The sequence below is a fragment of the Oryctolagus cuniculus genome, chromosome 5 (genome assembly GCF_051225735.1).
Source record: "Oryctolagus cuniculus isolate XC-2025 breed Fujian yellow rabbit chromosome 5, ASM5122573v1, whole genome shotgun sequence".
Lineage (NCBI taxonomy): Eukaryota > Metazoa > Chordata > Mammalia > Lagomorpha > Leporidae > Oryctolagus > Oryctolagus cuniculus.
In genome coordinates this window covers 159,370,592-159,392,373 of record NC_142871.1, presented here as the reverse complement: position 1 = coordinate 159,392,373, position 21,782 = coordinate 159,370,592, and the positions used below count along the sequence as shown (strand labels likewise).

The 21,782-nt window shown below is 45.7% G+C and overlaps 1 protein-coding gene and 1 long non-coding RNA gene across 3 annotated transcripts in view; one reads left to right on the top strand and one right to left on the bottom strand.

Annotated features, from left to right (window-relative positions):
* NEDD9 (neural precursor cell expressed, developmentally down-regulated 9) overlaps positions 1 to 10,895 on the bottom strand; it is a 203,905-nt gene extending 193,010 nt beyond the window's left edge. Inside the window, exon 1 of one of the 2 annotated variants that reach the window (XM_008262389.5) lies at positions 10,541 to 10,895. The gene's annotated coding sequence lies outside the window, so the exon portion shown is untranslated. The remainder of the gene's footprint in view (positions 1 to 10,540) is intronic. The other variant, XM_070074409.2, reaches the window with a different exon arrangement.
* Positions 1 to 21,782, top strand: part of LOC149126828 (uncharacterized) — a 77,352-nt gene that overhangs the window by 48,914 nt on the left and 6,656 nt on the right. The window lies entirely within an intron of this gene.

Below are 21,782 nucleotides of genomic sequence, written 5' to 3'. Positions count from 1 at the left end.
TTTGAACCTAGGCAGTTAGGTCCAGAGCTGCTCTCTTAAGCATTGCACCATCTCCTCCAACCCCTCAGAGCTATGCATTTCCTGAACTCCTCCCATCACTTCTCTCACTGATGTTGCTTGTGAATAGCTTTGTGACTGTTCCCATGCTATAGAGAGAGGGTCCCCTGAGATAGGATACACACTACTGTGTCTCACATTGCCTAGGAAGCTTATTTTACTTTGCTGTTTATTTTTGGAAGTTATTAACAGGACAACTACATGACCAAATGTGCCCAGATAAAAAACAATCAGCAAATAAGCCTGGACAGGGGAGAAGAATTTTTAATAAGCTGAGGCTATTTTAAAAACACATTCCTCTAAGTAAACCTCAATAGAGGCTCCCCATTCCACCAGTCAACACCCCATAGGCCCTCATATGCATAACATAGGATCAAAAGAATTCTGAGCCTGTTATTAATCACAAATGAATCAGATTCATTTATGAATATCCAAAGACTGACAATGTCTACTGTAGAAAGTGAGCCTCTCTTATGAGCTCAACCTAGGAAACAAACATTTTTAAATACTTTAGTGTCCTTATTTTGCTAGACTTAAAAACTGGGCTTATATTGTATATCCTATTATATATGCTTTTTTGGATTTGGTTCACTTCTAATATCTTTGTGTATATGGGATTTTCAGGAAGCTCATGGAAACTGCCTGTCATGAAAAAATACTAACTATAAGTTTTTCCTCCCAAATAAACTATCTTTTAATTAAGTTTTTCCATGAACTTCTTGAAAGTGCCCATTTGTCTCCTTTAACACTAGTGTGATATTCTCAAGGGGGATTGCTAAGCTGTAGGAAGAACCCCCCGGGTGGACATTCAGGTTCTGTTCACATTTTCAACATTATGGACACCCACATTTCACATTGGACCCACAGAATGAAACCCATGCGAAGTTGACCTCAAAGAGGGAGCGCAGGGCCAAGTGCCTCCTATATGCTATTAAAAAGAAGCACATTGGTAAAGACAAATTCTTGCATGACATTGAAGAGACCAACATTTTTCTAACCGGATTTTCAGGGAACATTGCTATTGGGGATGTTAACTGCCGGATATAAGGAATCTTTTTCCACTGCAACTCTATTTGACTACAAAACAGATATATTTCTCCCTCAAATCATCCTCCCAGGATCACAAGAGGGCCAATCCCTGGTTTAAAGTCCTGTTGGATTAATACACTGTGTGGGAGCATCACTGAAGCCTTCCAGTGGCTGAAACACGCAGACAACATTTCTTTGGGAAATGCTTAGACCAAAAGTATTCTTTGCTCTGCTGTCTTGAGTAGAGCTTTTCTTTGTTTTAAAAGATTGATTTTATTTATTTGTTTGAATGGTAGAGTGTGGGGAGCAACTCGGACTAGACTGTTACTCGAATTAAGATTTATTCTATGCATCTGCTCTCCCACAATATGGCGCTGGGAGAGGAGGAAACAGCTTCTACGCAGCTGCCTCTCGCCAACTTGAGTGATGACCTGCAGGAGCTGATCCTGCTCCTGATTGGAGGAGAGCAGCGTACTCGGCGTGTGGGTAGCAGAGTTGGGATTGGTGGAAGAGGACTATAAAGGAGGAGAGAGACAACATGCACCAGGAACATCTAAAGGGAACACCTGAGCAGCCCCCGAGAGAGCCGGCCAGCGGTGTGCCGTTCCCCCGCGGAAGTGGGGAAAGTGGCAGGGGGAACCGCCCTTCCACGGAGGTGGAAGGGACGGTAGCCAACCCGGGAAGAACCAGCAGCAAACCCGGGGAGGGCCGAGCAGACAAAAGAACAGCGCAGGGTCCTGTGTCGTTCCTCCACAAAGAGGGGGAGCGACAGTAGAGTGATATGTATTTGTGTGTCTATATATATATATATATAGATATGTGTGTGTGTATATATATCTATCTATATATCGAGAGAGAGAGAGAATCTTCCACCTACTGGTTCACTCCACAAATGGCTATAAAGGCCCTGGCTGGACCAGGCTAAAGACAGGAGTCTTGAACTCCACCTGGGTCTTCCAAGTACTTCGGCCATCTTCTCCTGCTTTTCCCAGGTGCATTAGCAGGGAGCTAGATGAGAAGTGGAACAGTGGGGACTCGAACCAGAGCTCCAATATGGGATGAGCCTAAAAGGTGGTGGTTTAATCTGTTGTAGCACATTGCCAGCCCCAGAAGTTTGCTTTTCCATCAGGCTGTTTTTCAGATACTGAGGCAGATCCAAATTTGCTTTTCTGGGGCAAAGATCTGTCTGCCTTCTGTATGCATAGTTGGAGAGGGCTGGCTTCTTGCTTCTCATAACCCTGCCAGGTCTGCTGTCCACTTGTCCAGGGCTCAGAAGGGATTGGACCTTCATCTGCCCTCCCATAGCTTGACTCCAGTCACAGCCATGTCCTGACAAGTAAACCCAACTCTGCTCAAACCACCTTTTCTACCCTCATCATCATCTCATGCTTTTCTGTGTCTGACCTGCCCTGCAAAGCCCAGTGGGAGGGAGCGCTGGGAGAGCTCTTCTTCCTCCACTCAGTGCAGAGTCTCTGATACGCTCTTGGTGACGTCACTTGCTCATTCACTCATTCATCCAACAGGAATGTCAGACAATGCACAATTTTTTAACTATATAATATGCATTTTCACATCGTTTTTGAAGACCCCTCATATGTAAGGATTTCAAAATATATTTATGGCAAAATACATGCATTTATCTTTGAATTTCATTTTCCAGAAATTTTCGGAAGTACCAACACAGAGTGTTGCAACACAAAGTCTTGCAACCATGAAACTCAACGGACTAAAAGCGAACAATGCTGGGACTTTCTGTGTCAGGTGGTGAGAAGCACAGATCGGGGGATGTGTGCAGGGTGGGGAGGCAGGCGTTTCCCATAGCATGATGAGGGAGGGTAGTGATAGGAAGGTGAACTGGGGCCTCAAAGCTGAATGGAGAAAGAGAGGGATGCTTGCAGGTGTCTCCAGGAAGGTCCTTCCAGGCAGAAGGGCAGAGTCCTGGTTAAGTACATTCTTGGCCATTAGGGGAACATCAAAGAGGCCATTAAGCTTACTTTTTTTTTTTTTTTTTAGACTTAATTTTTTGGATGTTTTTAGGATCACAACAAAATTCAGAGGAAGTTGCAGAGACCCCTCCCCTATCACAGCACAACCTCCCTGCCCACCACCTCTCCCACCAGACTGCCACATTGGTTGCAACTGGTGAACCTGTACCAACAAACCACTGTCACCCAACGACCATGGTTTACACTGGGCTTGCTCTCAGTGTTATGCATTCTCTGGATTTGGACAGATGCATGAAGATATGTATCTACTGTTAGAGTGTCACACAGAATAGCCTCAGAGCCCTCAAAATCCTCTGTGTTCCACCTCTTCATCCTCCCCTCCCTACCTGAGCCATTGCCAACCACTGATCTGTCTACTGTTGCCGTGGTTTTGCCTTTTCCGGAACGTCACAGAGTTGAAACCATACAATAGGTAGAGCTTTCAGGCTGGCTTCTTTCAGTTAGAAATATATTTAGCTGTTTTTTAAAATGTGATTTCTGATTTACAAGCACATACTGTCCCCAACTCAAATGTGACATTCTGAAGAATAGGGTGCTATACGACACAGGTAACAGGTGATAAATTCCACAGATGTTTTCTTTAGTACAATTCTGCCCTTTGAAGTAAACTAATGTGTAGTATGGACCCCTGTGACCTCTCTAGCGATTTGTGAAAACTTTGGATAACTATCTCTTGCTTGTGACACTCAAATATTGTAATAAAAGAGTGCTGTTCTTAAGGTGCAAATGACATATATGATATTGTTTTGCCCACAGCCAGGTACAGCATTAAACAACAGGTCAGCACAGACTCTCCCATTCATTTTATACAACAACATGAGCTAATACCTTTATTTCTGAATGACTGTCCTTACTTCATATAAAAACAAAAACACACAAAGGCTGACAAAATAAACAACTTAAACAGGTCTTCAAAGAAGGAGGTACCTTTCTCTGAAGGGAGGAGAGAACCTCCACTTTGACTATGACCTTGTCTAAATAAGATAAGAGTCAGTGAACTCAAAAGGCTTCCATAGCCTTGGAAACTCATGACTGGAGCATAGGGAGATTACTGATGCCATAAACAGGAGTGTCAATTTGTAAAGTCAACAACAGGAGTCACTGTGCACTTACTCCTGTCAAGCAGATATCCCTCATAATATGAGCAGGCCTCATCTAGTCAGCTGAAAACCTTAGTAGAAAAACAACTGTTTTCTCCCAAGCAAGAAGGAATCCAGCCAGATGGACTTTGGACTTGGTATGCAACATAAATCTATCCAGAGTCTCCAGGTTGCTTGCCTTCATATTTTGAACTTGCCGACCTCCATAATGTGTGAGCCAATTCTCTCTTGTGCATGATAGAAAGATAGATGATAGATAGCTATAGAAGATAAATACATATAGATGATAGACAGACATCCCATTTGTTTTGTTTGTCTGGAGAACCCTGATTATACTGTATTTCTCACCCATTTACTCAACGAATCAATGCATATATGTCATTTACCAGGAATCCTTTTCACATAGCAAGGTCCCTGGAGTAACCAAAGCCAGATATCAATTCAACCCATAGGTAAGCTCTTGGCCTCAATTTCTCCACTCTGAGGAGGGACTGAGAGCAACACCCTCTCACTGTGTCATTTCTTCTATGATGCAAAGCACTTGTATAAGAAACAGGTACTGAGAGAACGCTGCACTTGCCAAAGCCACGCCCTAAAGGGTGACGTGATGTCCCCACTCAGCATGGTGAGGCGGAGTCACAGACAGTCTCACTTCCTCCAAACTTTTCCACTCTTTACAATGAAGCTGTGGGTGGGGGATTTCAGAGTCATGGAAACTTGTGCAGAGGTTACTGAAGGTTCACAGACATCAGCATTGGGTGACGGTGTGGTAGTTGAGCAGTCTCATACATGGTAAGGAGAAGGTAGCCTCGAAAATGTATCCATGGGAGGCTCACCTGTGACTCTGAATCTCTTCTGGATGGGTCCAAGTGGTTAACATGGAGCCCCACTGCTTACCTGGGGAAGGGTGATTTTGTACATGAAGTATTCATATGAATCCTTCCACCAAGGCTTCATGTGGTAGGGGAAGCGGACGTTGAGAGTGGAAGACACAGTTTGCCCACCATCGGCCTGGGCTGGCAGGCACAATTGTCCAGTGGGGGTTTCTCTCTCTGTTTTTTATCTAAGGACCATTGATAGCTCAAGGAATCCTTGTACAGGACTGTACTTTCTCTGATGTCTCCTCCTCTCTGGCTGTCAGATCTCAAATTCATTTGTCTCTTATCCCCAGTTGAAACCTGCTGCTAACTTGAGGCCAAGCTGAAGGCCTCTGCTGACAGTACTTTAGGTATGAGAGAGAGAAACATTTGAGGGTCATTGTGCCTTCCTGAGATCGTAATACTGAACCTTCATCTTTGACAATGACATAGCACTGTCAGTTGACAGAAATGATTAAGAGATTGTCATATGCTCATGCAATAGAATGCTTGACACTGGGAATATAGCATTGACACATCTTTATATCAACATAGATATATGGACATACATAGTAGTATGATCACTTATTACTGTTCCCAAACAGGAAACATAAACTAGATATAGATTATATAAACACACACACTTCTATGAAGAGTCTTCCAAAAGTCCATGGAAAAATGTATATTATGAAAAAAATTATGCATCAGTTTCAAAATCTCATGGCACAAAAGTAAACTTATGTTTTAACTCCATTTTCTGGGAAATTTCTTGAAGTTTCTTAATATGTACATATATACACTGAGACATAGGAAGCCAGAGAGGTTTAAGTTCAGGTCAAAATCAGAGGACCAAATGAACAAAAAGGGAAAATTTTCTCTCTCTGGGATTCCATGTTTTTTAATGCCATGTGTGTGCATCCTGTACTGCATGAAATGATCCTATCCATGTTCCGAAATTCAGAAATGTTGATCAAATGGGCTGTAGGGAGACAGACAAGCTGGGGAAGGTGGAGGTGTCCTGTGGTAGGATGTGTCTTTACACAGTACAGTTCCGAGTGGAGATAAGGCAGACATCAAGGAGCTTTCCTGGAGACAGTGCCTGTGCTCTGGGTGTTAGGAGGGGATGAGAAGGAGTCCCCCCTCCCCCGCCCCCAATGACAGCCTTTGAATAGGTATGAGGGGTATCAAAACACAGCTGGATGAGGTCAAGGGACTTGATAGTTAGAGAACAGGATCAAACTATTTGAGCACCTATAGTAGATTGTCTTAGGTTGGATTCCCACAGAGACACACCACCTGCAGGGGCCAAGGGCATGTAGTTTAAGAAATGATCCCAGGACACACGAGTAGGGAATGAGGGAGTGAAAAGGGAAGGGGAGAAAGCCATATTGTGCGCTACCATTGCGGGCAGCTGACCATGAACCCTACGTGGAAACTTCGGGAAAAGGTGACAGAGAGGCTACAAGAGTTACTGCACTCAGGATGGAAGGAGCTGGGTTGTCTACAGCCCGGTGGGGAGTTCATTCTTGGGCCTTTTCACCTATCTTTTCGGCAAGGTGGTCGGCCTTACTTGGTCTGAGGGAAGCCCTAAGATTGTGAAATCCAGATGCAGTGTATCATGGTGGGGCCTGATGCAGGGGAGCTGTTGTCTCCAGACACCCCAACCCCTAGATGCAGCACAGTCCAGGGAGGCCTGGGCATGCAGGCAGGGCCAGGTACCCCTCTCTCCTGGATGCCTCACATGTCAGTTACCAATTTCAACCCTTAGCAGGGCCCTTCAAGGGAGCTGCTTCTCCTTACCAGTGGAGAAAGAACCACCAGGAGGTGCATAGAGACAGGCAGCCTGTGCTCCTGCACCTCTGGCCAGCCCCCCCCCCATCTTCCTTTTTTTGTGACAGTGAAGTAAATTAACATACCATAAAATGAACCATTTGAAGAGAACAGTTCAGTGACCTCCAATATGCCCCCAATCTGTAACCACCACCTCTATTCAGTTCTGAAACATTTTGTTCTCCCCAAAAGGGGACAATCCTGTGCCCATGAAGCCATTGCCCTCTGTTTTCTGCCCCCAAGCCTTTGGTGTAGGGACCATGAGGCTGCCTCCTGGGTCTATTGATTTACCTCTATGGTACTTTTTTTTTAAAAGATTTATTTTTATTTATTTGAAAGGCAGAGTTAGAAAGAGATTTTCCATCTGCTGTTTCACTCCCCAAGTGGCCACAACAGCTAGGGCTGGGCCAGACCAAAGCCAGGAGCTTCTTCTGGGTCTCCCTCTTGCATTCAGGGGCCCAGGGACTTGGGCCATCCTCTGCTGTTTGCCTAGGCACATAAACAAGGAGCTGAATCGAAGTACAGCAGCCAGGACTCGAACTGGTGCACATATGGGATTCTGGCATTGCAAGTGGTGGCTTAACCTGCCATGCCACAATGCTGGCTGACTATGGGACATTTTATACCAATGGGATCATTTGAAAGAACATCAAAAAGTTCATGGTAAATTGAATTAAAAGGTAAATTTATTTTGATGCAAAATTTGTTAAAATTCACATAAGTTTTTTCATAATATGCGTTTTCTATTAACTTTTGAAGATTCCATGTTTGACTTTTTGTGATTGGCTTCTTTCACTTATCATAATGCTTTCAGGGTTCACCCACATAATAGTATGTGTCAGTGCTTCATTCTTTGTGATGGATAATTGATATTCCATTGTAGTATCTTCTAAAGCTTGTTTATTCATCTATTAGTTGACAGTTAAGCTGTTTCCATTTTTTTTTGCAATTGTGAATAGTGTTGTAATGAAAATAGGTATGCAAGTGCTAATTCAGTCCCTGTTTTCAATTCTTTAAGGTTTATAGCTGTGGCCAGAATTGCTGGGTTATGAGGTAATTCTGTATTTAACTTTTTGAAAAAAGATCCTCGTCTTGAAGAGTTCATTTTCCTTTACCTCTATTTAAATGTTGGTATTTTCGAGATTCCACCGTAAGTACCCCTCTTTTCCCATTTGCCACTATGTCTCAAAGCCTTATCTTCTGGTGCCCCTGGCTTCCACCGCCTTCTCTGCACCAAGCATGCCCAGACCTGTGTTCTGAGCTCCGGATCAGCACGTCAGGCGCCTGGTTGACATCTGCCCTTGGATGTCTACCAGACCCTCCGCAGTCATTTCCAGAACTGAACCCACTGAGACTCGGTTTCCCTCAGCTTTGCCAGTCTCTGTGACGAGCAGTTAGCACCACCATCCGTTTGGACTTCTCATCCAGGAGCTGTGGACTATCTTTGACCTCTCTCCCACTCTCCATTCCTGTCCGCCACCATCTTTCTAGATGACTCTGATTCATCCACATGTGTCTCTCCTGTCACCACTTTCACATGCTTGTTTAGCTGACAGCATCAACTTTCTTATCTCCCTGGTCCATTCTGCACACCATCGCAAAAGGGGTTCCCTTCAACGCACAAGTCAGACCCTCACATGCCAGGCTGTTCCAGCCCTGTAAGAATCAACACCAGCTTTAAGACCATCTGCACATTTTACTTCTCTCAGTTTACTTTGCCGCCCTCCTCTTTTCTCTGGCTACAGGGACCTCATTTTGTCACACTGTTCTGTCGACTCCGCACAGAGTACCAGCCGATCCTTTGCCTTGTGAATCTCTTCATCTCTCTGAGTTCTCATCTCCTTCTCCTTTATGTAAATTCCTTGAGTCCCAGGCAAATTCAGACCCCCCTGCCATGTGTTCTGGTTCTCATCATATTTGTGCAGTGACCAATGGGGTTTAGGACACGGTAACACTAAATACAGTTGTTGGAGACCAAGAATATGCTACCCTAAAACATGCCTCTGCAGCATTTTGATTATTTTGAGCTTTGTTTGAGAAACTGTAGAGTCAGAAGCTCCGAAAGCTGCCCTTAGGTAAGACAAATTTATATCTGCAAAGGAAATTTCCATTTGTCGGGGTGTCTCTCTCCATGCATCAGGAAGACGTGGATGACTAAATCACTACAGACTCTTATTAATGAGGAAGGCACCTACTTAAATCTCATACCTTTGCCCTGCATTGCTTGGCTTTTCCTGGCCAATTTGTCTAATTGAGGCTTTTCCCTTCACCTTCTCTGCCCGAACCCCTACCCACCTCCAGAAGCCCCCATACCTCCAGTCCTTTTTGTAGCTCAGGTTGATACAGAAGCCTCAGTCATCAAACACAAACACTTCTCTGTGTTTCATATTTTTGTGGAACCCCCATTCATACAAATGTAATTTAAGTTTTTTCTCTTGTTAGTCTATCTTATGTCAGCTTAATTCACAGACCATCCAATCAGTGAACCCACAAAGACAAACTGAGGCAGTTTTTCCTCCTCTAGATTATTGGTTAATGCCTGTTGCTCCTTTGGACTGTAGCTTATATTAGGAACACAGCAGCATCAGTTTTGGTCTCTCTTCCATAGGTGTTGACTTACAAAGTATTTTCACAGGATGAGAATTCTCTAGATCGTTGTTAAACGAACGAAGTCGTTAACACAAAGTGGAGCTCTAATTCAAGACTGACTACATATCCTTCACGTTCCATTACTCCACTTTGCCCCTTTCTTACAGTGAGAATGACCTTGAAAATAATAAGCTTGGAAGGAAATGACACCAGGGAGAAACCCATTTGACAGGTTCCAAGAATTTTGGACAATTTCTTTTCACACCCAATTCTGGGTGGCAAAGAAGGGCATTCCCCAAGCAGGGGCTAAACAGGCTAGGGCCCCCATTCTCAGCTGTCACTGATAACACAGGGAGAAGATTGCTCACTACCTCCACCTAGGTTTGTACTTGGTCTTTGTTTTGAAGCCATTTCATCATAAAAAAAAAATTGTCACAAATTTTTTGAGGAAGAAAGCCAGTTGAATGAATGACTGAATGAGTGAAATGAATAAAGGCAGAGAAAAGTAGGGGTGGAGCTATCAGGTAGCCAGTGAGCACCATAGTACAGTATGTCTCTGGTCCCGTAAAGGTGGTGCTGATAACCATTTCTCTACAGGACAGGGCCACAGGCACAGAACCCAATTCTCGGTCACCATTTCTTGCTCCCCAGAAAGGCTAAAAGTGATGTAAATGATTCTAATGCACTATAAAGTGTAAGTGAAAACCTTGAGCACTGGAATAATGTAGAACACGTAGAAGCTTGGTTCTACACAGGTAGACTCTCCTAGGTCAGCAGGAAGCGGGGAGGGGCCAGGCATTCACACACCAGGAAGCACCAACCCAGGATGATTTGCAAAGTAGAAATCTTGCGGGTTTAAAGTAGCATTAAAACCAGCTCGTCCAGGTCAATTTGAAGGAGACCTGGAGTCAATGATTCATCTACTGGAATTGTTGAAGCCCTCTCATCCCCAGCTCAGAGGTGTTAACAGTGGGGAACACCCCCAGCTGTCTGACACCAACTCAGGAAGTCAGAGTCGGGGTGAGCTCCCTGCACTCCCACCCCAGGCCACAGCAAGTGGCTGAGAACTCACCCAAGGGCAGAAGTCTGGGTGGCGGATTATCTCTCTGCTCCCTGGTGCTCTTGTCTTCTCTATGGGCTGGCAGAAGAGGAGAGCCAGTCCTGCTGCACGATTCTACTTCTCTCGCTGCAGCACCCCGGTTGGCTTCTCAAGGCAGCTGTCTGTAAGCATTTCCCCACTGAGCAACCGCATACGTAGGATGTGAGTGGCGTACGCCTGTGTGTGTTTTTCCTTCCGGTTGCTGTGAAGCGATGTTGTGGCAGCTCATTTCCTCTCTGGGGCTGATTTTTTTTTTTTCAAATGAGCCCTTGCAGTACACTGAGGGCGTGTTGCAGTTTAGGGACAGGTAAGAAATTTCATTCGTATCTGGCCCACTAGCTGTGTATATGAGTATAGAAAGATTGATGATCTTCAAATTAGTATTGCAATCAAATTCTACTGGGACGTATTTTTCTAAGTGGCTGGGCTGCATTGAGGCAAAATTAGGCTGTTTCAAAATCAACCAATTTGGGATTTTGTGCTTTTATGGACTTGGTATGTTCCAAAGAATCCACTATAAATTGACATGAAGCATTCTTTCATATGACAAGTATGTGCACTGCACAGGCCAATGCTAGGGGCAAGGCACCCAAGTGAGGAAGCTCCTATTTACAGGGTGCATGGAAGCCTGGATTTGTGTACATGGAAGAGAGTTTGAAAGCCACCTGGCCCCAATCCATTGGTCGTCTTCTATCTGTGCTTTTGAGTAGCAGACAGGTGGGCAGACTCTGACAGCAAACACCCAGGTTTGAATTACAGTCTCCCCTTTAACTGCTCTTGCCTCAGTTTCCTTTCTGTAAAATGGGAACACCAGTAAAAGTATCATGAGATTTAAATGAGTGAGGACGTGTAAAACATGCAAAGAGTGTCTGGCACAAATAAAATAAGCACTATGTGGATGACAGTGTAGGTTAGAGTTATTAGTGGTAAATCTGTGTTGTTGTCAGCTGAGATCTCCGCTTTATTCTTTCCCTTTCTTATTTTCCAGTCCTTGCTGATGCCCAGGAAATGATGTGGAGTATAGAGAGTTGAGAGGAAAGAGAGATAGTCTGAACAACAGATGTTTGTTTCCAAAATGACCCAGTGTGCCTGTTTCATCACCAAGGCAAGGAAAGGGCTGCCCCTTGGTCTCACCATATCAAACTAGGCTCATGCTGTATGTTGCTCTCCTGTGACTTCTGTTTCATTGATGATGTTGTTTTAATTTCCTATAAGGATTCTCTGAAATGCATTGCATGTCATATACTTCATAAGTTTTGAAAATTCATTGGGAGGTAGAAAGAGATGGATAGACAGACATAGAGAGTTCCTGTGTGCTGGTTCATTACTCAAATCCATATAAAAGCCAGGACTGGGCCAAACTGAAACTGGGAGCTAGCGACTCAGTCCAGCTGAGTGGCAGGGCTATAGCACGACTGGCAGGAATCTAACTACTGGAGTCATCCATCACCTGCTGCCTCTCAGGAGTCAGGAGCTAACATCAGTGTTGACCTCAGGGACTGCGATGTGGTACATGGGCATCTTAGCTGGTAGGCCAAATATCTGCTTCCAGGTCATGTATTTGAAAATGTTTGAACTAGTATGAATATCGCTAAAAATATTCTACCTATAAAAGGATGACACAGCTAAATAAAGAAATAAACACTCAATACTTTGTATGGTTGGGTCTTATGAAGTCATCAATCACAAGAACATTTATATTAATCATCATGCAGATAGTTCATTCATAAATGCAGTTAGAAATATTCATCAGCCGGCACCGCAGCTCACTAGGCTAATCCTCCGCCTAGTGGCGCCGGCACACCAGGTTCTAGTCCTGGTCGGGGCACCGGATTCTGTCCCGGTTGCCCCTCTTCCAGTCCAGCTCTCTGCTGTGGCCCGGGAGTGCAGTGGAGGATGGCCCAAGTGCTCGGGCCTGTCGCTCCCCCTCTTCGTGGAGGAACGACACAGGACCCTGTGCTGTTCTTTCGTCTGCTCGGCCCTCCCCGGGTTTGCTGCTGGTTCTTCCCGGGTTGGCTACTATCCCTTCCACCTCCATGGAAGGGCAGTTCCCCCTGGCCACATTCCCCACTTCCGCAGGGGAGCGGCACACCGCCGGCCGGCTTTCTCGGGGGCTGCACGGGTTCCCTTAGATGTTCCCCATAGATGTTCCTGGTGAATGCCGTCTCTCTCCTCCTTTATAGTCCTCCTCCGCCAATCCTAACTCGGCTGCCCACACGCCGAGTACGCTGCTCTCCTCCAATCAGGAGCAAGTCCTACAGTTTATTAGTTGAACTGGAGGCAGCTGTGCGGAAGCTGTTTACTTCTCTCCCAGCGCCATATTGTGGGAGAGCAGATGCATAGAATAAGTCTTAATTCCAGTAACTCAGTCCAGTCCGGATTGCTCCCCACAGATCCCCCTTTCTTTTTATTTTTTGGCGTTGATACGCGCCTGTCTTCGGTGTCCCACGGCACACACTCTGCTCTACTTGCTAGAGTTGCCACAGGCTCTTACAAGTCCTATCAAATCAGGCAAACCGAATCCAGGTCCTCTCTTCGCCATGTTGTGAGGAGGTTTTTAGGCGCTGATGCGTGCCTGTGTTCGGTGCCCTGCAGCGCATGCTCTGGTCGAGCCTGCAGGGGCTTACAAGCCCTATCAGGCAAACCGAATCCAAGCCTTCTCATTGCCTTATTGTGGGGGAGACTTATTAGTGTTGGTTCGTGCCTATCTTCGGTGACCTGCAGCTCATACTTTGGTCGAGCTGCTTGCTGGTGCTTACCGCCTTAAATCAGGCAGACCGAATCCAAGCCTCCTAATTGTTGCATTGTGGGGAAGCCTTACTGATGTTAATTCGTGCCCGTCTTCGGTGACCTGCGGCGCATAAGCTGCTAGCCGCCCAGGTGCTCATCGCCTCACTTAATTGGGCAGACCGAATCCAAGCTTTCTCACTGCCATGATGAGGGGAGGCCTTTCTATTTCTCTGTTTCTCTATCTCCGGGCATTCCTATTTCTCCCATTTTACTTCTATCTCCCAGCATTCTTATTTCTCTCGTTTTATTTCTAAACTTCTATTTCTCTTATCCCTGCAGCTTCCCGGCGCCTCGCGCTGCCGGCAGCTTCACGGCTCCGCGCAGCTTCCCGGCGCCTCGCCCCGCCCCGAGGCTGCTTCTCGGCGCCTCGCCGGCTCTGAGCCGCTTCAGCCTCTCTCATCTGCGCGGCTCGGCTTTGCGCGGCTTGGCTTCGCGCGCTCCGCGGTCTCCACGCCCTTCGCGTCTGCACCACGGCCTCGCGCCAGCCCCGTTCCCTATCTACTTGTGCCCCGCACGCTCTCTCTGCACGCGGCGGCTTCCGCGAGTAACACAGCGTAGCTTACGTGTCCGCCACTAGCATTCAATCTAAGTTCCCCGGGCTAGCCTGGCGAATTCAACCCAGCATACGTCTCCGCCCCACGGTTTGGCTTCCCGTCCTTTGCTCCCCGGGCTAATCAGACGGATCCCAATCTGGCTTACGTTTCAGCTTCTGGTTTCAACTTTTCGCCCCCTATTCCCGGGCTAACTTGAGAATCCCAAAGTGGCTTTCGTGTCCGCCTTGGCCTGCCCCCCCGCGGCTTCAATTTCCCTAACATTTTTCTCTACCCGGTATGTTTCCCCAAGCTTTCCTCCAACGATATTCCTCCCTCATTTCTCCTGGCCTCTCCCCACAGTCCGCGTCCGAGTCTGTTTGTTCTAGCTTTCACTTTCGCTTTCGACCTTAGAGATTTCTCCCAGCTTCCCCCCGTAGTCCGTATCTGAGTCTATGCCTAGGCTTTCAACAGCTTCCTCCGGCACCTCTTTCGTCCGGCTTTTCCCTAGGCTGTTTGCTAGTCTCTCTCTCCGGTATTTTCCCAGTTCTTCACGTTTCTTCCCTCCTAAGTTTCTTATCCGTCCTAGGTTTCCTATCCGAGCTAGGTTTCCTATCCGAGTCATTTCTTCCCTCCTAAGTTTCCTATCCGTCCTAGGTTTCCTATCCGAGTCACGGCACCATTATGTCGCTCCCCCTCTTCGTGGAGGAACGACACAGGACCCTGCGCTGTTCTTTCGTCTGCTCGGCCCTCCCCGGGTTTGCTGCTGGTTCTTCCCGGGTTGGCTACTATCCCTTCCACCTCCATGGAAGGGCAGTTCCCCCTGGCCACATTCCCCACTTCCGCAGGGGAGCGGCACACCGCCGGCCGGCTTTCTCGGGGGCTGCACGGGTTCCCTTAGATGTTCCCCATAGATGTTCCTGGTGAATGCCGTCTCTCTCCTCCTTTATAGTCCTCCTCCGCCAATCCTAACTCGGCTGCCCACACGCCGAGTACGCTGCTCTCCTCCAATCAGGAGCAAGTCCTACAGTTTATTAGTTGAACTGGAGGCAGCTGTGCGGAAGCTGTTTACTTCTCTCCCAGCGCCATATTGTGGGAGAGCAGATGCATAGAATAAGTCTTAATTCCAGTAACTCAGTCCAGTCCGGATTGCTCCCCACACGGGCCCTGCACCCCATGGGAGACCAGGAGAAGCACCTGACTCCTGGCTTCAGATCAGCGTGGTGCGCCAGCCGCAGCGGCCATTGGAGGGTGAACCAACGGTAAAGGAAAACCTTTCTCTCTGTCTCTCTCTCTCTCACTGTCCACTCTGCCTGTCAAAAAAAAAAAAAAAAAAGAATAAAAAAGAAATATTCATCAAGGTGCTCTGTTTTCTTTTTTCTTCCCCTTCCCTCTCCTTTATAAAACCATTCTTGAATACATGTTATGTATCAGGAACTATTGCAGATGTGAGGTGGAATTGTTCTATTCCTGAGTTTTTATTTTATAGTGCAATATTTATAATAAATTGATGGAGGTAGAAAGGAAGTCTGGATAGTACATGTTTTTGTTTTTCAAAAACTTCTACACATTTCTCATTATACTATATCAGGTAGGGGATTGTCAGACGTTTGAACCTTATGTCTAATTTAAATGCATTTAAATGTAAAAATAATTTACAAGTTTTTCAAATTTCTTTTTATTTATTTGGGAGATGTAAGCGGGGAGAGAGAGAGGAGGGCAAACAGAGAAGGAAAGAGATGGATAGACAGACATAGAGAGCTCCTATCTGCTGGTTCACTTTCCCAAATGCCTGCAAAGCCTGGGGCTGGATTGGGTCTGAAGCCAGAAGCCAGCACCTCAATCCAGGTGTGTCATGTGGGAAACAGAAACCCAGTTACTTAAGCCATCAACACTGCCTCCCAGCGTCTGCATCAGCAGAAAACTAGAATCAGGAACCAGAATCTGGAACTGAGCCCAGACACTCTGATGTGGGACACAGGCATCCTAACCAGCATTTCAACCAACTGCCTGCCCTTCAATTTTATAGGATTCAAATATTAACACCATCAGGTTCTCTCCCTAAGTCACTGACACAGTATATCTGTGAAGGTATTTTCAAAGATTCATGGAAAAGTGGAATTAAAAGGTAAGTATATTTTGGTGGAAAATGTTTTGAAGTTCATGCCTAGCTTTTTTCATCATTATGCATGTTCCAGGGACATTTTGATGTCCTCTCATACTTAAAAAAAAAAAACCCTCATCTTAGGTTTCTTTTATATAAAGTACTTGAGTTAGACAATTTGATTATTCTCAATTCTGTTCTTCCATCTGCATGCTCATGGCTTCTTTTCCCACTTGGAGCTGCCTGGATCTCCCACTGTTGAGTTTTCAGAACAGAGAGCGAATCTTCCAAGGCAAGCAAGGGGGCTGAGATTTTATCCAAAAACAGATCAGATTCATTCTAGAAAAACAAGTTACATATTTTCCCATTTGGAAAGGCACAGGTTTTCTATGTCTGTTTTCCTACTTAGCATCTTAGATATTTTCCCCTCCTTTTTTTTTTTCTTTCTGATTAGTGGCAGGTTATACTGCATGTCAAAATTTTGAGAAACCACAGATGGTTCTGACAAAAAGCAAACAACTATAATTTCTAATCAGTCTATCCAACGCAGACAGTATTTACATTTTCATCTTCATTTAGCTGTTCCACTTGACTGCTTTAATTAGCTTCCTCAGGCCATCTCAGTTAGCTGGAATCTTGGTTAGCACCACAAAATGGTTTATAACTACCTGTTAAGCAGTAGCCAAACCCCAGGCAACTGTTCTGAATTTGTCATGGATGTTTGGTCTAAAGAGAAACTGTTGTATGAAGTGGAGGATGAGGGGTGAGGGCAGAAGGAAGGTAGAAGATAAAAAGGTTGAAAATGCACAGACAAGGTGTGTGCGTGTATTTGTGATTCCACTCGCTTGACTCACTTCCTTCCACAATTGAAGACAGTACTACCCATGGGGAATCAGCTGCCCACAATGGAATTTAAATAATATACTCAAGAGTCAGTTTGGCAAGTTTTAAGACCAAAGTTGTCTAGTAATTATAATGCATGCCTCGTCCCTGATCAGGATCAGAGTTAGTCCTGTGGTTTTCATTTTTAATTGTTTTTTTCTAAATTTATTTGAGAAGTGGAGGAACAGAGACAGAGAAAGCTTCCATTTGCTGGTTCCTTCTCCAAATGCTCAGAATGGCCCCCATCTGGGACCAAAGCCAGGAGCCAAGCATTCACTCCATGACTCCCACGGGGGTGGCAGGAACCCAATTACTTGAGTAATAAATGCTGCCTCTCAGAGTCTGCATTAATAGGAAGCTGGAGCCGGGTGTGGAACCCAGGCTCTCTGATGTGGGATGCTGGCATTTTAACCATTGGGCCGGACGCCTGCTCCCTTGTTTTCATCTTCAGATGCGAAAATCAGAACTCAGTGGGATCCAGTTCATTTGTCCATTCAGTTAGCCTTGTGTACCTGCAGATCCTCTGAGCTTTCCTGGACACTGTTCCTCAGATACAGGTTGTAGCTTAGCAGGGAAAAGACGATTCCCACTTGTTGGTTCATTCAGGGTCTTAAAAACATTTATTGAACATATGTCATGGCAAATCTTAAAAAAATGAATGAGAATCAGCTCCTTCTAGAAAGATTATGGTGTAGCAGGCACGGAAGAAGCAGTCTTCCTTCTGCTGCTGTCCTGCCACTTACAGACCTCGTTTTCTGTCTCTCGTAGCAGAGCCTCTTTGTCTTCTGTATCTCCTGCTCTCTCAGTCCATCAGCAAAGTGCTGGGGTTGTTAATTCTCCTCCACTGCTGTAACTCCATGGGCAGGTGCGTCAGCAGGACAGGGAACGTGGATGTTTTGTCCCTGCTCTCCTGGGTGCACAGGTCGCCCATTTCTAGCCCCGGGTGGAAGATCAATCCTCTTTCTCTCCTGCTCCAGAGCTACCCAGTTAACAAAGTTAACAAGGGCCAAATTCTCCCCAACTCCCTCAACCCTTTTCTGCTCAAGAGCCTTACTCATCTTATACTGACTACCTGTCGGGTCTTCTGCAGATCCTTTCCAAGTTTTGCTCCTGGTGCAGAAGCTGTGTGCCCAGTCCTTACCTCCCCCTGGCCTGGGATGAGGATTGCTGTGAGCTCTGTTAGGATTCCTCATGCTCCAAGCAGAATCTCCTATCCTGTTCCTCCTCTTCTGTTTTGTAAGTCTATGAATTACGGCTTCAAGCGTTGCCATTTGATTCATTAATAAGGGCAATAACTACCATTTTTAAATGTACACAGTACTTCAAATGGTTCGTGATGGGCTGGGTGTTTTCCTGAAGGTTAAAATGTCTGTGTCCCCATCTGAGTTCCTGGGTTTGATTCCCAGGTCCAACTCCTGATTCCAGTTTCCTGCTAATGTAGACCTTGGAAGTTGCAGGTGATGACGCAGGTAATTGAGTCCCTGCCACCTGCAGGAGAGACATGGGCTGAGTGCATGCCTTCCGCCCTCAGCTTCTAGCTGTTGAAGTACTTGCAGAGTGAGCTGGAAGATAGGAATTCTCACTGTGTCTCCCTGTCTCTGTGCTTCTCAAAAAAAAGAAAAGAAAAGAAAAACAACTTTGTGGGTAATAGAATTAAAAGATAAATTTGCTTTGGTAGAAAAAAATTCTTGAGATCCACACATGTGAAGATTCTTCAAGAAATGCATATTACAGAAGAACATGTTTTATTAGAAGATGAATGAGGGTTTTTTTTTTTTTTTTTGACAGTTAGATAGAGAGACAGAGAACCTTTTCCGTTGGTTCACCCCCAAATGGCCGCTATGGCTGGCGCGCCGCGCTGATCCGAAGCCAGGAGCCTGGTGCTTTCTCCTGGTCTCCCACGCGGGTGCAGGGCCCGAGCACTTGGGCCATCCTCCACTGCACTCCCGGGCCACAGCAGAGAGCTGGACTGGAAGAGGAGCAACCAGGACAGAATCTGGTGCCCCAACTGGGACTAGAACCCAGGGTGCCGGCACCACAGGCAGAGGATTAGCCTAGTGAGCCGTGGCACCGGCTTGATGAATGAGTTTTGCAAAGATGAACCCATTTTCTAGTTTACAGAACTTCTGTTTGAAGGAACACAGACATCCTGAAAGGCAAAAGGACAAAAGGCTCTTTTTTTTTTTTTTTTTTTTTAAGAGACAACTGACAGCAAATTAAGATCTGACTTACAGGAAGTGTTCCTTTTACTCAGGCATCAAGCAAGCACTGTTTTCCCCATAACTCCTGTTCACCTACTCATCTACTGAATTATAATCATCTTTGACATCCCCCAAATTGGGAAAGTCTCAATAATTTTTCTGTAATTTAAAAATCTACAAGTACTACTTTTATCTTGTAAAAGTCTAACATTGCAGGTTAAGTTCAAGGGCCTGCTCCCCATCAACCCTCATTTCAGTTTCCTCCTGGGCTCTGCCACAGTGGATTCTGTCACCTGGGCTGTCTTCGAACATGGCGCTGCCCAGGCACTTCTGTGAATCCTGTGACCACTGTCGCCTTGCAGATGTGCACATGTGCGGCCTCGCCCTTGAACGTGCTTGTGCACACCATCAGACCACGAGACTGAAACCATCATAGTATGCTCGGTTTCTGAGGGGACCGTCTAAACTGTCATTCTGGTTTCACATGAAGTAGTAACTTGAAAACAACGTCTTATTCATGAGACTGTAAAAAACAAAACTGCCTGCTGTTTTTGAAGGCTGAAGAGATTAGATTCTGCCGTTTATCTGACTCCTGCTCATTTGTTTTCTAAACATGCAAAGATGTGGGTTTACTTCCAACTGGTTTACCTCTGAGTGGAGATCCGAGGTCAAACACGAACGTTCATTACTCATTTGATAAAGCAGTTTTCTGGGGTTCCCTTTTTGCTTGCACAATCATTTAAAAAAGAGATGGAGTCAGGTCAGGCTTTTCTCTTGATGCACACATGTTTCCCCTGACAGTCACAAGGAGAGACTGCTGAGTGCTCTGGTCATTTGTATCTACCTATGTCCCTCCACAGTGGTTGATTCCTTATCTCTCCCTTTCCTGCATTCTCATTCTTAGCAGCCTCCACTTCATAATCCCATATTGACAGATTACAACTTTTAAAAAAATATTTGAAAGAATTAGAGAGAGAGTGAGAGAAGGAGGTGGGGAGAGAAGGTATCTCTTATCTGCTGGTTTACTCTCCAAATGGCCACAATGAAGCCAGGAGCCTCTTCTGGGTCTCCTATGTGGGTGTAGGGGCCCAAGAACTTGGGCCATCCTTTGCTGCTTTCCTAGGCACATTAGCAAGGAGCTGGATCAGAAGTAGAGCAGCCGGGACTTGAACCGTTGCCCATATGGGATGCAGGTGTCCCAGGCGGTGACTTTACTTGCTATGCCACACTGCCAGCCCCTAGATTGCAATTTTCTAAATTGAGAAGTATTTTCTTACCCCCAGAGGTTAAAATCCCAACACTACCTGCTTATTCCCTTAGATTTTATGTAATGATTTCATTCTAAGACAGTAGAGATTTTTCAGAGGAAATCCAGCTGACATCCCTCTGTTTTCATAACTGTTCCCATCATATGAAAGAAAGCTTTGTGTTCACATTCTTTCTCATGGCAGTCCTAACTCATTCCCTTGGTTCCACCAACCCCTCTTATTTTGCCTCCTTCTCTTTCTTTTCATGACTAATGGCCTGAAAACAGTAGTCTACATTGGTTCCTCACTTCTGCACTTCCTGTTCCCTCCTTCCCGATATCGCTCCCATTCCCGGCTCTCCACTGAAAGTGTCCTTGCTCATGTCAGCCTTGGCACCTGAAATAATGAAACCGGCGGCCACTGCGAAGTCTTTGTGCTGCACTGAAAGGCTTCATCGTTTTTCCTCTTACACCTTTTCTCTCTTTCTTTGCAGGATACCTCAGCCTTGATCCTCCTCTTCCACCCTGCTTCACACCTGCTCTGCTTATTGCAACATGCAGTGGTTTGGATATGATTTGGCTTCCAAACTCATACAGGACTTAAAACCCTAAAGTCATAGAGTGATGGTCCTAGGAGAGCAGATGTTTAACCTAATGATGGTTTTTAGGAGGTGGGCCTAGGAGGTCCCCAGGTCACTGGGGTCATGCCCATAGAGGGTAGTGAGGAAGAGAGGATTGGTTAGAAAAGTCTCAACTGGGCACAGTCTCTTTCTGCCTCCTGGTTCATCCCAAGTTCTCCCGCCTCAGATTCTGTCACTGCCATCCACCACCCTCACAGAAACCAAACAGATGGGGCCACCAGACTGTCAGCTAAACGAATCCTTTCTGCTGGTAAACCTGATGTCCTTGGGTATTTCAGAAGAGTGACAGAAAGCTGCCTGACTCACTGCCCAGGTTCCACCATTGGACATCACACAGCTGTTGCACCGCTGCCCCTCTGGGTGAGCTCAGCCAGTTTCAATCCATGGCAAGACTTCTCTTCCGGCCCTCTCCATTCACGTCATCACCATACACTTCATCTCTTAGCCTCAAAATGTTTCAAGCATTTCCCTTCTGCTTCTTAAATCTAGCCAGTCATCACATTATGTGTGTGTTTGTATAAGTGAAATCTCATTACTGATCCATTCCAATCCCTCTGCATATCCCCTGCCTCTCTTGTTTTCTAGATTTTCCTTGCACAGATTATTACCATTCTTAACAGTGACTTCCTCCTTCTACTCTCTAATACTTACATATTTCTAGGCACATGGCAGGTGCTATGGTTGGAATGTTTGGGTTCTCTGAAAACTCATATATTGAAATCTAATCCCCAGTGTGATAGTATTAAAGGGGGGGCAGTCCTTCGGGTGCTAACTAGGTTGTGAGTGTAGAGCCCTCATGAATGTGATTAGTGCCCTTTAGA